The sequence below is a fragment of the Hippocampus bargibanti genome, linkage group LG07 (assembly GCF_051943395.1).
Source record: "Hippocampus bargibanti isolate YZ-2025 linkage group LG07, ASM5194339v1, whole genome shotgun sequence".
NCBI classification, from domain to species: Eukaryota; Metazoa; Chordata; class Actinopteri; order Syngnathiformes; family Syngnathidae; genus Hippocampus; species Hippocampus bargibanti.
The window spans coordinates 6,655,801-6,668,523 of record NC_142740.1 but is presented as its reverse complement, the minus strand read 5'-3'; the positions used below and the strand labels follow the sequence as shown (position 1 = coordinate 6,668,523).

The 12,723-nt window shown below is 40.3% G+C and overlaps 1 protein-coding gene across 1 annotated transcript in view; it reads left to right on the top strand.

The window, feature by feature from the left end:
- LOC148895296 (adenylate cyclase type 1-like) overlaps positions 1–12,723 on the top strand; it is a 102,390-nt gene continuing 89,667 nt past the window's right edge. The window contains exon 1 of the mRNA XM_089001008.1: positions 1–158. The gene's annotated coding sequence lies outside the window, so the exon portion shown is untranslated. The remainder of the gene's footprint in view (positions 159–12,723) is intronic.

Below are 12,723 nucleotides of genomic sequence, written 5' to 3'. Positions count from 1 at the left end.
ATTTCCAGCCCTTCACTTTTAGATTTAAGGCCCTTGTTTTCTCTTGGATCTCCGGTTGTGGAAAAGGAAGACGGGCGAGTTTATGAACGATCGGCAGCTAAATCGAGTTCCGGAATGGAGAAGCGAGGGAGACGCGACGTAACAGCCGCTGTCAAAATGTAAGCCGACCTCGGCCCAGGATAAGCGGAAGAAAATACAGTGATACCTTGGCTTATGAAGTTAATTGGTTGCCAGATAGTGTGTATGGCGAAAAGTGTGTATCCCAAAAATTAATTTCCCATAGGAAACCATTAAAATGAGGATAATCTGTTCCCAGGTCAACATAAAACATAATTTTCTACTTTAAAATTTTCTATGCCTACACAAAATAGACCTTATTTTATGTATAATAAATGTGCTATGGTATTATAATTAAGGAAATACACTGTACAGTATAATAAAGTGGTTTTATTGACCTTTGTGATGGTCGTTGATGGCTTGATGGAAGGGCAGCAATAAACACTTGATGAGGAACGTTGCCTTCTTCTTTCACCATCTTGAGGAATGATCCGTTGTAGGTGCTTTCTCCGCCATAATTTTACCTAGTTCCTCATCAATTGTGTTCTGTTTAGCTGGGTTGATAGCTTTTTACATCAAGTGTACAGATGGCTTGTGTGGGTTATTTGTGGGGCCTGATTGATGGGATATTTTAATCTTGCAGTCTACACTCTGCCTTTGAGCTATCAAAGTTGAAACAAGCCCAAATTTCAATGTTTTCTTTCAATTTTCTCACTGTCTCTCTGTCGTCTTCCTATCTCTTTAATGTTTCAACCACCTCCCCTCACTGCTGCGTTCTTGACCAATCATGTGGCTTTAACTGAAGGCTGGGGGTGGGGAATAGAGGAAAAAAAATGTCGGAAGCCATTTTATTTTTTGGAGAATGGCTTCAATCTCTCTCTCTCTTTATACCGATCAGATATAGACCACAGGAGTGATGTCACTTCAAAAAGGACCTATCAGCTGTGAAATACAATGATTATTATTATATTAGACTGAAACAAGATAGCTTAAAGGACAACCGACATCACTGTTTTGTTTCCTAACTGACATCAGAAAAACGTTTTATAGCATCTAAAATACCCAAAAAACGCAGGCTGATATTTTTAGTCAAATGCAAAACACCAATAAAAATGACTTAGTGTCCAAAATCTGCAAAAAAAATGAACCCAGAAGTGGCCCGTTTCAGAAGGTCCCGCCCCCAGTTCGTGGTGTCACGGCAAGACGTCTTGCCTTCCTCGAGAATCAAAAAAATGGCTTCAGATTCGGAGAATATGCTTTCTTGTTACTCATCCAGTTATGAATATGATTCAAATAGTTCTGAAGAAAAAAGCATACATGTTTGCAATCGATTAAAGAATTTATTCTGTGTCATTTTGAGGCATCACGGGTGTGATATGTCGCACCCAAAAAAGGCAGAAAATGGCGACAAAGCCGTGTAAGGAATTAATTCCTTACATGGAGCTTTGTCGCCATCTTCTGCCTCTTTTTGGTGCTACACGAAGTTTTCAGACCAAACAAAGTACAGCAAAATGCATTGACGTGATGGAAGGACTGCTACAATGTGTCCTTTTTTTCGGTCAGGGGCGTTCCTTCAGTGACGTAACGTGAGGACTCGTCACCAACTCAAAGACAAGACTTCCGGAATATTCCGCGCAAGTCTTTAAAAGTAAAATAAAGCTATATATCGTGGAATCTTATTAAAATACGCTCAGTAGAAGTCATTTGAAGCCATTTTACAAATTATGGACACAACTTGTCCGGAGACGTCCTTTCAGGTGATAAATGAGCTACGTACATGTATACTAAACTAACATATACAAATAACTAAACTACATACATATATAGACTAACTAACTGATAAAAATAAAAAAGAAATGAAATAACATTGCATGTTTTTAGGATGTGTATATAAACTATTTCTAACAGTTAACTCAACTTGATTGATCAGATTTCGATGGTCACAACACACCCAAAATCACAAATTGTGCAAGGACCTCTTCTTTATGCTACCTCCAGGTTGAGTGAATGCTGGCGCGTGTGGCTGCCGCTGCTCACCCGCAGAAAAAAATATCCTGTGACTGTAAAGTGTCCCTGTTTGGATCGTTCATACAATAGCCTGCTTAGGCAAAACAGGTTAGGCAACTTTCGTAATGCTGATGAGGTGATACCGGAGGGAGTGGGGCAATCAGGCCAGTCGTTAGTCAGGAATGTAGGAACAATCGGTGGGGCCGCAGGGAGTGGTTCTCTGCTCCCCCCAACCTGAGAGTAGGGACCTATCATAGCAGCGTCCGGTGCCGCCATGTCTGGACATTAGGGATATATACATATAAAAAAGTACAGATGACGGCTGAAGAAACCTTTTCATTGATGGACCACTCCTGTACGACTGAGAGCTTACACAGACATTTTATTCTATTTTACTTTACTATTTTATTTTATTTTATTTTATTTTATTTTATTTTATTTTATTTTATTTTATTGTATTTTATTTTTTTATTTTTTTTATTTTTATTATTTTTTATTTTTATTTTTTTTTATTTTTATTTTTAAAACTAGTTCATATGCCAAGTTCATATTCTCGCGAATTTAATGTTCGTAAGGCGAAAAGTTTGTGAGCTAAAGCATTCGTGAGCTGAGGTATCACTGTATTTTGTTTTATTTTTTGATCACGAGCCATCTTGCGACGCCTCCAAGCGATTTATAAGATTTCACATGATGGAGGAAGCAGCCTCGTCTTGTGTCTATTTGACACTTCCGCCTTACGCTTCCTGCCAAGTGTTAATAAGCGTCGTCGGATGTGAAGGCAACAGCTGCTCTCCTTTCGGAGTGATTGGGCGCGCACGTGTTTTTACGAAAATGAATCCAAGCTGCAAAACGGTGACTTTACGGCCTCTTTGGAGGGCCGCACGGGTTATTTCAAGTGTTGTTGGGCTATGTCGCGATTGAACTTTTTTTTTTTTTGGGACGATTTGAATAGTTGTTCAAAACAAAACTGTCCGACTACAAAAAAAATTTCGGCCCACAAAAGCAAATCAAGCATGTCATGTGCCATGAGGATTGCCAAACCAAAATTTCAAATTGCCAGGTGTCAACCATCATTCTTGATTTCACATTTGAGAACTAGTTAAAAAAATCTGTTTGAAAACGTATTTGTTCGAAAACCGAAACAGCCATTATAATCCATGTAAAAAAAAAAATCTGTTCCAAGTCTCGAAAACAACTTTTCTTAAAGAACAACCGACGTCTCCGGACAAGTTGTGTCCATAATTTGTAAAATGGTTTCACATGACTTCTACTGAGACTATTTTAATAAGATTCCACTGCATATAGCTTTATTTTACTTTTTAAGAATTGCGCAGAATATTCCGGAAGTCTTGTTTTTGAGTTGGTGATGATTCCTCACCCAACGTCACTGAAGGAACGCCCCTGACCGAAAAAAGGACACATTGTAGCAGTCCTTCCATCACGTCAATGTATTTTGCTGTACTTTGTTTGGTTTGAAAACTTCGTGTAGCACCAAAAAGAGGCAGAAGATGGAGACAAAGCTCCATGTAAGGAATTAATCAGCCTGTGGAACCGGGCTGATTAATTCCTTACACGGCTTTGTCGCCATTTTCTGCCTTTTTTGGGTGCGACATTTCACACCCCTGATGCCTCAAAATGACACGGAATAAATTCTTTAATCGATCGCAAACATGTATGCTTTTTTCTTCAGAACTATTTGAATCATATTCATAACTGGATGAGTAACAAGAAAGCATATTCTCCGAATCTGAAGCCATTGTTTTGATTCTCGAGGAAGGCAAGACGTCTTGCCGTGACACCACGAACATGGGGGCGGGACCTTCTGAAACTGGCCACTTCTGGGTTCATTTTTTTTGCAGATTTTGGACACTAAGTCATTTTTATTGGTGTTTTGCATTTGACTAAAAATATCAGCCTGCGTTTTTTGGGTATTTTAGATGCTATAAAACGTTTTTCTGATGTCAGTTAGGAAACATAACAGTGATGTCGGTTGTCCGTATTTTAATAAGATTCCACCGCATATAGCGCATATAGCATATAGTGGTGTATGGGGTGTATGGGAGAGGTAGTACCCTTGAGGGAGATACGGTCGCAGCTGTATTGCTGATTCTTTATAGCTGGTTGATCCCTAACTGGTCCTCACCATCACCCAGCTCTTGTCTATGGCTCCAAGTAGCAGAGGTTCTGCGGCCACACCACGGCAAACTGCTTCGACCGGCAGGCTAAACTAGACAAGGGTAACCAGGGGGGCTCCGGAACCCCTGGTAAAGAGCTTGGAGAGGAGATAGGCACCACCAAGTTTAATTGCCTAATGAAATGTCATGATGTACAAACAGTCAGGATCACTCATGCCGGATCGGTCAACGACCGCGCTACCCACGGATTTGTCCCAGGGTGGGGACGACAAGTATGCTACTGGGACAAGAACACCATCAAATCACAGCCTCCCAAGGAGTGATACCATTATTGGTACATGGAATGTCCGCACACTGTATGCCTGTGGGAAAGTGAAAGAGCTGACCCATGAACTAGACAGATACAGGTGGGATGTCTTGGGACTGGCGGAGGTCAGGTGGACCAGCTGTGGCGAGGCAACCACAGACGAAGGCCACAAGATATGGTATAGTGGAGAAGAATCTAGACACCAACATGGAGTTGGCTTTATTGTCAACAAGAGCAAAATCAACTCAGTCATCAGCTGCACGCCTATATCCAGCAGGCTCATCAGCATCCGGATTGCTGCGCGGCCCATGAATATCACCATCATCCAAGTGTATGCCCCAACGACGGACTATGATGATGATGCAGGAGAAACATTCTACGAGGAGTTAGAAAATTCCATTAAGGCAACACCCAAGAAGGACTTTCTCATTGTCCAGGGAGACTGGAATGCCAAAATAGGCACAGATGCGTATGAGCACTGGGTAGGGACAGCAGGGCGTTTTGGGATAGGAGAAACAAATGATAGAGGCTTAAGACTTCTGGAATTTGCAAGGAGCCATAAGCTCACCGCAGCCAACACACTGTTTCCACATAAAACCTCTCGCAGAACGACATGGCATTCACCAAATGGTGCCATACACAATCAAATTGACTATATCTTGACCCCTCAAAGATTCAAGTCAAGCATAAACAAAGCCCAAACCAGGACGTTTCCTGCCGCAGACGTGGGAAGTGACCACGATATGGTGCTGCTGACACTCAAACTCAAAAGCCAAAAGCAAAACGGTTCACCATGAATCAGGTTTAACTTAGAAAAACTGAAAGACCCACAAGTTGCAGGAATATTTGAGGCAAGCATAGGAGGAAAATTTGCCACCCTTAACCTTCTACAAGACATCGACTCACTGACAGACGCTATGGAGAGTACATTTGTGGAAACAGCGACTGAAGTACTAGGGAAGTATAGGAAGAAGAAGAAACCGTGGGTCACAGATGACATCCTTGATCTGTGTGACCACAGAAGGACACTAAAAAGGACCAAGAAGGATGACCCAGAGGCTGCGAAACAGCACACTATGGTGACCAAATATATTAGGAAGAGGATGAGGGAAACAAAGGAGAAGTGGATCACAGAGCAGTGTGAAAAAAATAGACATAAGTATACGACAGGGCAACAGTAAAGCAGCATACGCCACATTGAAGGCTTTGACAAAGACGCAGCAACATACTGCAACAATAATAGAAGATGGGGACGGTGCTCTGCTAACCGAAAAGACATCAGTAATCAGAAGATGGACAGAGTACTGCCAGGAACTCTACAACCTCAAAATAAAACCCAACCAGAACGTAACCACTGACGCCGCAAAGGTCACCAGCGAAGATGAGGACGTGCCGATACTCCAGGCAGAAGTGGAGGAGGCAGTAAGGAACCTGAAGATCGGCAAGTCACCTGGCATCGACAACATCCCGGCTGAACTTTGGAAACATGGAGGACACGAGACAATTAAAGCACTCACACACATCTGTCAGAATATTTGGAGAACCAAGCAATGGCCCCAAAAATGGACACAATCTCTGGTTATCCCTATCCCTAAGAAGGGGAACTCAAGGCAGTGTCAGAACTACAGGACCATCAGCCTGATCTGCCACGCAAGCAAAGTGCTGCTAAGGATCATCCTGAACAGACTAAAGAGTATGGTAGAGGAAATTATCGCAGATGAGCAAGCAGGATTCCGACCAAAAAGGAGTACCACAGAGCAGATTTTTAACATCAGATTACTTATCGAGAAACCCCTCCAGCATCAACATGACCTGTTCCACAACTTCATCGACTTAAAAAAAGCCTTTGACAGGGTGTGCCATGAGGGGATATGGTAGGTGCTCCGAAACTACAACTTCAACAAGAATCTCATCCAGGTCATTCAGTCACTCTACATCAACTCAAGAACTGCAGTGCAGTTCTCATGAACAACACCATGGGGGAACTTTTCAAAACATCTATCGGTGTCCATCAAGGCTGTCTTCTGTCCCCCGTCCTATTCAACATCTTTCTGGAAAACATCATGGATGAGGCCCTGGAAGAGTTTCACACCTCCATATCCATCGGAGGAAGACCCATCTGTAACCTCCGGTTCGCTGATGACATAGATCTGATGGGAAAAAGCGAAGCCGAACTCCAGGAGCTTACCACCAGACTGGAAAAGGTAGCGAGGGGTTACGGTATGCAAATAAGCGCAGAGAAAAGCAAGATACTGGTCAATAGCTACAATAAAACAACACCAACAAAAATCACAATGAACGGGCAAACCTTAGAAGTGGTGAAGGATTTCAAATACCTCGGGTCCTTTGTGGGTGAGGAATTTGGAGGAGCAATACCATCGGCTTTGCAGTGAAGGTCAGGCTGTACAAGTCTTTAGTACTCTCCACCTTGTTATACGGCTGTGAGAGCTGGACACTTACAGCAGACACGGAGCGATGGATCAAGGCGTTTGAGCATAAGAGCTACAGAAGGATGCTCAATATATCTTACAGGGAACACCGGACAAATGACTACGTCAGACAGCTAGTCACCACCCTTTCTGGAGAACAAGAGCCTGTACTCCAATGGTGAAACGTCGTAAAATGGCCTGGTTTGGCCACGTTATAAGGCATACCTCACTATCCAAAACCATCCTGGAGGGGACAGTGGAAAGGAAGCGGAGAAGAGGAAGACAGAGGAAGTGCTGGATGGACAACATTAAGGAATGGACAGGCAGCAGCTTCCACACCCTGCTACGAACTGCTGAAGACCGAGAGCGCTGGAGATCTCCGACTGCCCAGACGTCCATCATGGCACCCCTACGGCCTTCTAGGCCATGGGATGAGTGAGTGAGTGAGTGAGTATAAAGCTATATTTTACGTTTTAAGACTCGCGCTAAACATTCAGGAAGTCTTGTTTTTGAGTTGTTGACGAGTCCGTACGTGACGTCAGAAGAGGACCGCCTCCTCACCGTAAAAAAGACGCATTGTAGCGTCTTTCCATCACGTCAATGTATTTTGCTGTACTGTTTTTTTTAAACCATGTCTTACACCGAATAGCCGCCAGCAGAGGGAGGCAAACTCCATGGAAAGAATGTATCAGAGCTGTGGAAACGAGCTGATTCATTCCTCACCGGAGCTGGTCGCCATTTTTCTGCCTCTTCTTGGGTGAGACATTCCCACCCTGCCCGTTTGCCTCAAAATGGCACATATAATTCTTTCATCGATTGCAAACATGTATGCTTTGCTCATGAGGACTATTTGAATCATATTCATAACTGGATGTGTAACAAGAAAGCATATTCTCCGAATCTGAAGCCATTGTTTTGATTCACAAGCAATGCAAGTCTTGCATTGCTTGTGAATCAAAACAATGGCGGGACTTTCTGAAAATGCCCAATTCGCAGCTCCATTTTTTGCATATTTTGGACACTTTAAGTCATTTTTATTGGTGTTTTGCATTTGACTAAAAATATCATACTCCGTGTTTTGGGTATTTTAGATGCTATAAAACGTTTTTCTGGTGTCAGTTAAAAAAACAAAAAAGTGACGTTGGTTGTCCTTTAAGCACTTTTTAACTATTTTACAGCATAAACATCATCATGCTATATTGTGTTTATTCTTTCTGTTTAATAGCTGGCTAGATAGCTAGCTACAGTAGATAATCATGGTATATTGTTTTTATTCTTAGTGTTTTTTAGATAGCTAGCTAGCTACGTTATATAATCATGCTATACTGTGTTTATTCTTTGTCTTTATTTGCTAGCTAGCTGTGACAGTAAAGTGTCCTTGAGAGTTTTGAAAGGCGCTTATAAATGAAATGTATTATTATAAACTGAAAATTTCCCCATTGTGGGACGATGGGAGGCTTCCTGATTCTGATACTGGATTAACACATAATAATGGAGCAGGTCATTTGTAAAATACTATAAAAACAAACTGTAATATGTTTTATTTTCACCAATTTTAATATCAACATTGGAACATAAAAACACATCTCTCTCTCTCTCTCTGTCTGCCACGTGGCGTTTTGGCACCTATCCCAGCTGTCTTTGGGTAGTCGGCGGGGGACATCCTGTACCAGTTGCTCACCAATCACAGGGCACACTAACATTTCAAACCAAACGCTGCATGCTTTAAAATCATACTCTTCAGGACCAATGCTATTGTGAGCAATGTCCAACAATAAATACATTAATTTAAAAAATGTATAAAAATTATACAGTACAGTTCATTTCTTTAACTACAATACAATAGCACATTTACTATTCATAAAATGTGGTATATTTGATGTAGTTTTGAGGCTTATTTAGTATAAAAATGTTTTATGGGCACCTGGGAACGGATTATTCTCATTATAATGGTTTCCTATGGGAAATCAATGTTTGGAAGACACACATTTCGCCTTACACACACTTTCTGGGAACCAATTAAGTTCGTAAGATGAGGTATCACTGTATTATGTTATTAGAACTTATTATTATTATTATTATTATTATTATTGTTTTATTATAATGGTTATTATGATTACTACCTGGCTGGCTATCGAGCAAGATACCTAGCTGGCTATCAATTTGCTATCTATTAGCTATCCGGCTGGCTGGCTATCTATTAGTTATACGGCTATCTAGCTACCTAGCTAGCTGTCTATCTATTAGCTATCTATTGGCCATCGATTAACTCGCTAGCTTTCTATCTATTTGGGTTACTTCCGGGTTGAGTGAATGGTGGCGCGTGTGGCTGCCGCTGCTCACCCACAGAAAAACTTATCCTGTGATTGAAAAGTGACCTTGAGAGTTTTGAAAGGCACATATAAATGAAATGTATTATTATGATTATTATTATAAAATGCAGCTATTCGTAGTTGAAGTTTGCTGTCAAACAAGCCGAAAACACCTTGTGTGTTGACTGAAACCAAATTGGCTTGAGAAAGACCGCGCTTACCTTATGCTAATTCGACTTAGCATCTTTTTTACAGTATTTGTTTTGCTTGTTTGTCAATGGTTGGAATACAAACGGTACATGTGGCAATATGCTACGAACAAGAGAGGAAATATATCTGGCTGGGGGGTTATCCAGGGTGCTTAATAAGTCATGGAAAATGGTTGGGATTGTTTGAATAAATAAGAAAGTAATTTAATTATTGGCAATATTAATAAATAAAATAATAATAATTAATTACTACTACTAATAAACAAAAAATAAATTACTAATTCAAGAAATAAATGTATATATTCATTGATTAATAAATGAATGTAGTGATAATATAATATATTAATAAAGTGATAAATTAACCCATTTACGCTGAGCGTGTTCATATGAACACAGATAAATTCATTTTCAAATGCATTGATGGTTTTGCTTTCCACATTAATTATTGTTCATTACAGATAATTAAATTATTGTTAATTTTTATACTCCTTTTGAACATATTTGTTACTCTGATTTGATTTTATTGTGATTTTTTTAAACATGAATTTATCTATTCATATGAACATAAATGGGTTAATAATTTAATACATGTATACATTAATATGTTAATAGATTAATAAATGAAGAAATTAAAGTGGATAATTTCATATATTGCTCGTTTTAGCAAGAATTAACATTTCGGGTCAGGTTGAGTGAACGCTGTCTATTTTGTGTAGTTTTAAGGCTTATTTAGTAGAAAATTGTATTTTATGGGGACCTGGGAACGGATTATTCTCATTTTAATGTTTTCTTATGGGAAATAAATGTTTGGCAGATGAACTTTTTGCCTTACACACACTTTCTGGGAACTAATTATGTTCGTGAGTTGAGGTACTACTTCTTTCTTTGCTTTCCCCTTTTTCATAAGCTTGCTGCTGTGTTACTTCCCGGTAGGGTGAACGCTGGCGCAAATGGCTGCCGCTGCTCACCAGCACAAAAAAAATCCAGTGACTGTCAAGTGTCCTTGAGAGTTTTGAAAGGTGCTTATAAATGAACCGTATTAGTATTAGACACAAAATAAAGTATATTGTGTGCAGTTTTAAGGCTTATTTAGTAGAAAATTGTGTTTTATGGGGACCTGGGAACGGAATATTCTCATTTTAATGGTTTCTTATGGGAAATAAATGTTTGGCAAATGAACTTTTCGCCTTACATACACTTTCGGGGAACCAATAATGTTCGTGAGCTGAGGTACTACGTCTTTCTTTCCTTTCCTCTTCCTTTCATAACTTTGCTGCTGTGTTACTTCCGGGTAGAGTGAACGCTGGTGCAAATGGCTGCCACTGCTCACCCGCACAAAAAAATCCTGTGACTGTAAAGTGTCCTTGAGAGTTTTGAAAAGCGTTTATAAATGAAATGTATTATTATTATAGATAGCCAGCCAGATAGCTAGCTAGCCAGCCAGTTAGCTAATAGATAGCAAATATATAGCTGATAGACAGCTAATAGATAGCAAATATAGAGCTAATAGACAGATGATAGCAAATAGATAGCAAATAGATAGCCAGCTAAATGAACTCTAGCATATGAAAAAAAACAAACAAGAAGAAACACAAGTATTTGTTAGTTCCTGTTTTCCAAATAGGAGGCACAGTGTGGTTGTTTCGAGCTGTTTGTCACTCCCAAAAAAGGATTAGCGTAATTAGCTATAAAAATTAAAAAAAAAAAAAAAAAAACAATCTCAAAACTAAATAGTACTTCAAATTTAGGTCAATTTCTGCTTCCTCAATGTAACACCGCCCTGATTTTAAAAGACAATCGACGTTTCCTTACTGACATCAGAAAAAGGTTTTATAGCATCTAAAATACCCAAAACACGCAGGGTGATATTTTTAGTCTCAGAAGGTCCCGCCCCCTTGTTCGTGACGTCACTCCAGGATGTCTTCTTGCCTTGCTCAATAATCAAAACAATGGCTTCAGATTCGGAGAAGATGCTTTCTTGTTACACCTCCAGTTATGAATATGATTCAAATAGTTCAAAGAGGAAAGTATACATGTTTGCAATCGATTAAAGAATTATATGTGCCATTTTGAGGCAACATTGGGGGAAAATCTCTCACCCAAAAAAAGAGGCATAAAATGGCTCCTCCTGTGGCCACCTCCGCTTCCACAGGCTGATAAATTCCTTATATGGTGCTTGGACGCCCTGTTCTAGCGGCTTTTGGGTGCAACACGAGTTCCCCAGACCAAACAAGTACAGCAAAATACATTGACGTGATGGAAGGACCGCTACAATGCGTCTTTTTTACGGTCAAGGACGGCCCTTTAGTGACGTCACGTACGGACGGTCACCAACTCAAAAACAAGACTTCCTGAATATTCAGCGCGAGTCTTAAACCGTAAAATATAGCTATATTCTGTGGAATATTTGTAAAATACGCTCAGTAGAAGTCATTTGAAGCCATTTTACAAATTATGGACATCCTTTAAGGCCAGTAAGGGATCAATATGTATTGTATTGTATGATTGGTCCAAATTTGAACAGCCACACCAGTGCAAAATCCCCATTCCAGTCACTTCGTACACCGTGTAAATTTGAGGAAAATACCAAAATAAATGTGATGTTCAGCGAAGAACACAATTAAACTCAGCTTTGCGCGACATTTGTGCTGGGAACCAAAATGGGCTCTGTAATCTGTCATCTGGTTGCAAAAGAATACCTTGATATTTTACACGAATCTCCCATGGTGGCGCTATCTTGAGTATTAATATACAGTGATACCTCGGTTTACGAACCCCTTGACTTACGAGCTTTTCGGTTCACGAACGTTAAATTCATGAAAATTTTACCTTGGCATCCGAATTTTTTTCGGGATACACACGGAGCTGCCTCAATGAGTGATGTGTCGTTCGCAAACGAGCCCGTTCTTCTAACAACAAAATGGCAGCCGACTGTTTTTGTCCTCTATTCCCCGCCCGCAGTCTTCGGTTAAAGCCACGTGATTGGTAAAGAACGAAGCAGTGAGGCGAGGTGGTTTAAACATTAAAGAGACAGGCAGATGACAGTGAGAGAGTTTCACCTTTGATAGTTCAAAGGCAGAGTGTAGACTGCAAGGTTAAAATATCCCATCAATTAGGCTCCACAAACAACCCGCACGAGCCATCTGTACACTTGATGCAAAATGCTATCAACCCAGCTAAACAGAACTCAGTTGATGAGGAACAAGGTAAAATTATCGCAGAGAAAGCACCTACAAGGGATCATTCCTCAAGATGGTGAAAGAAGAA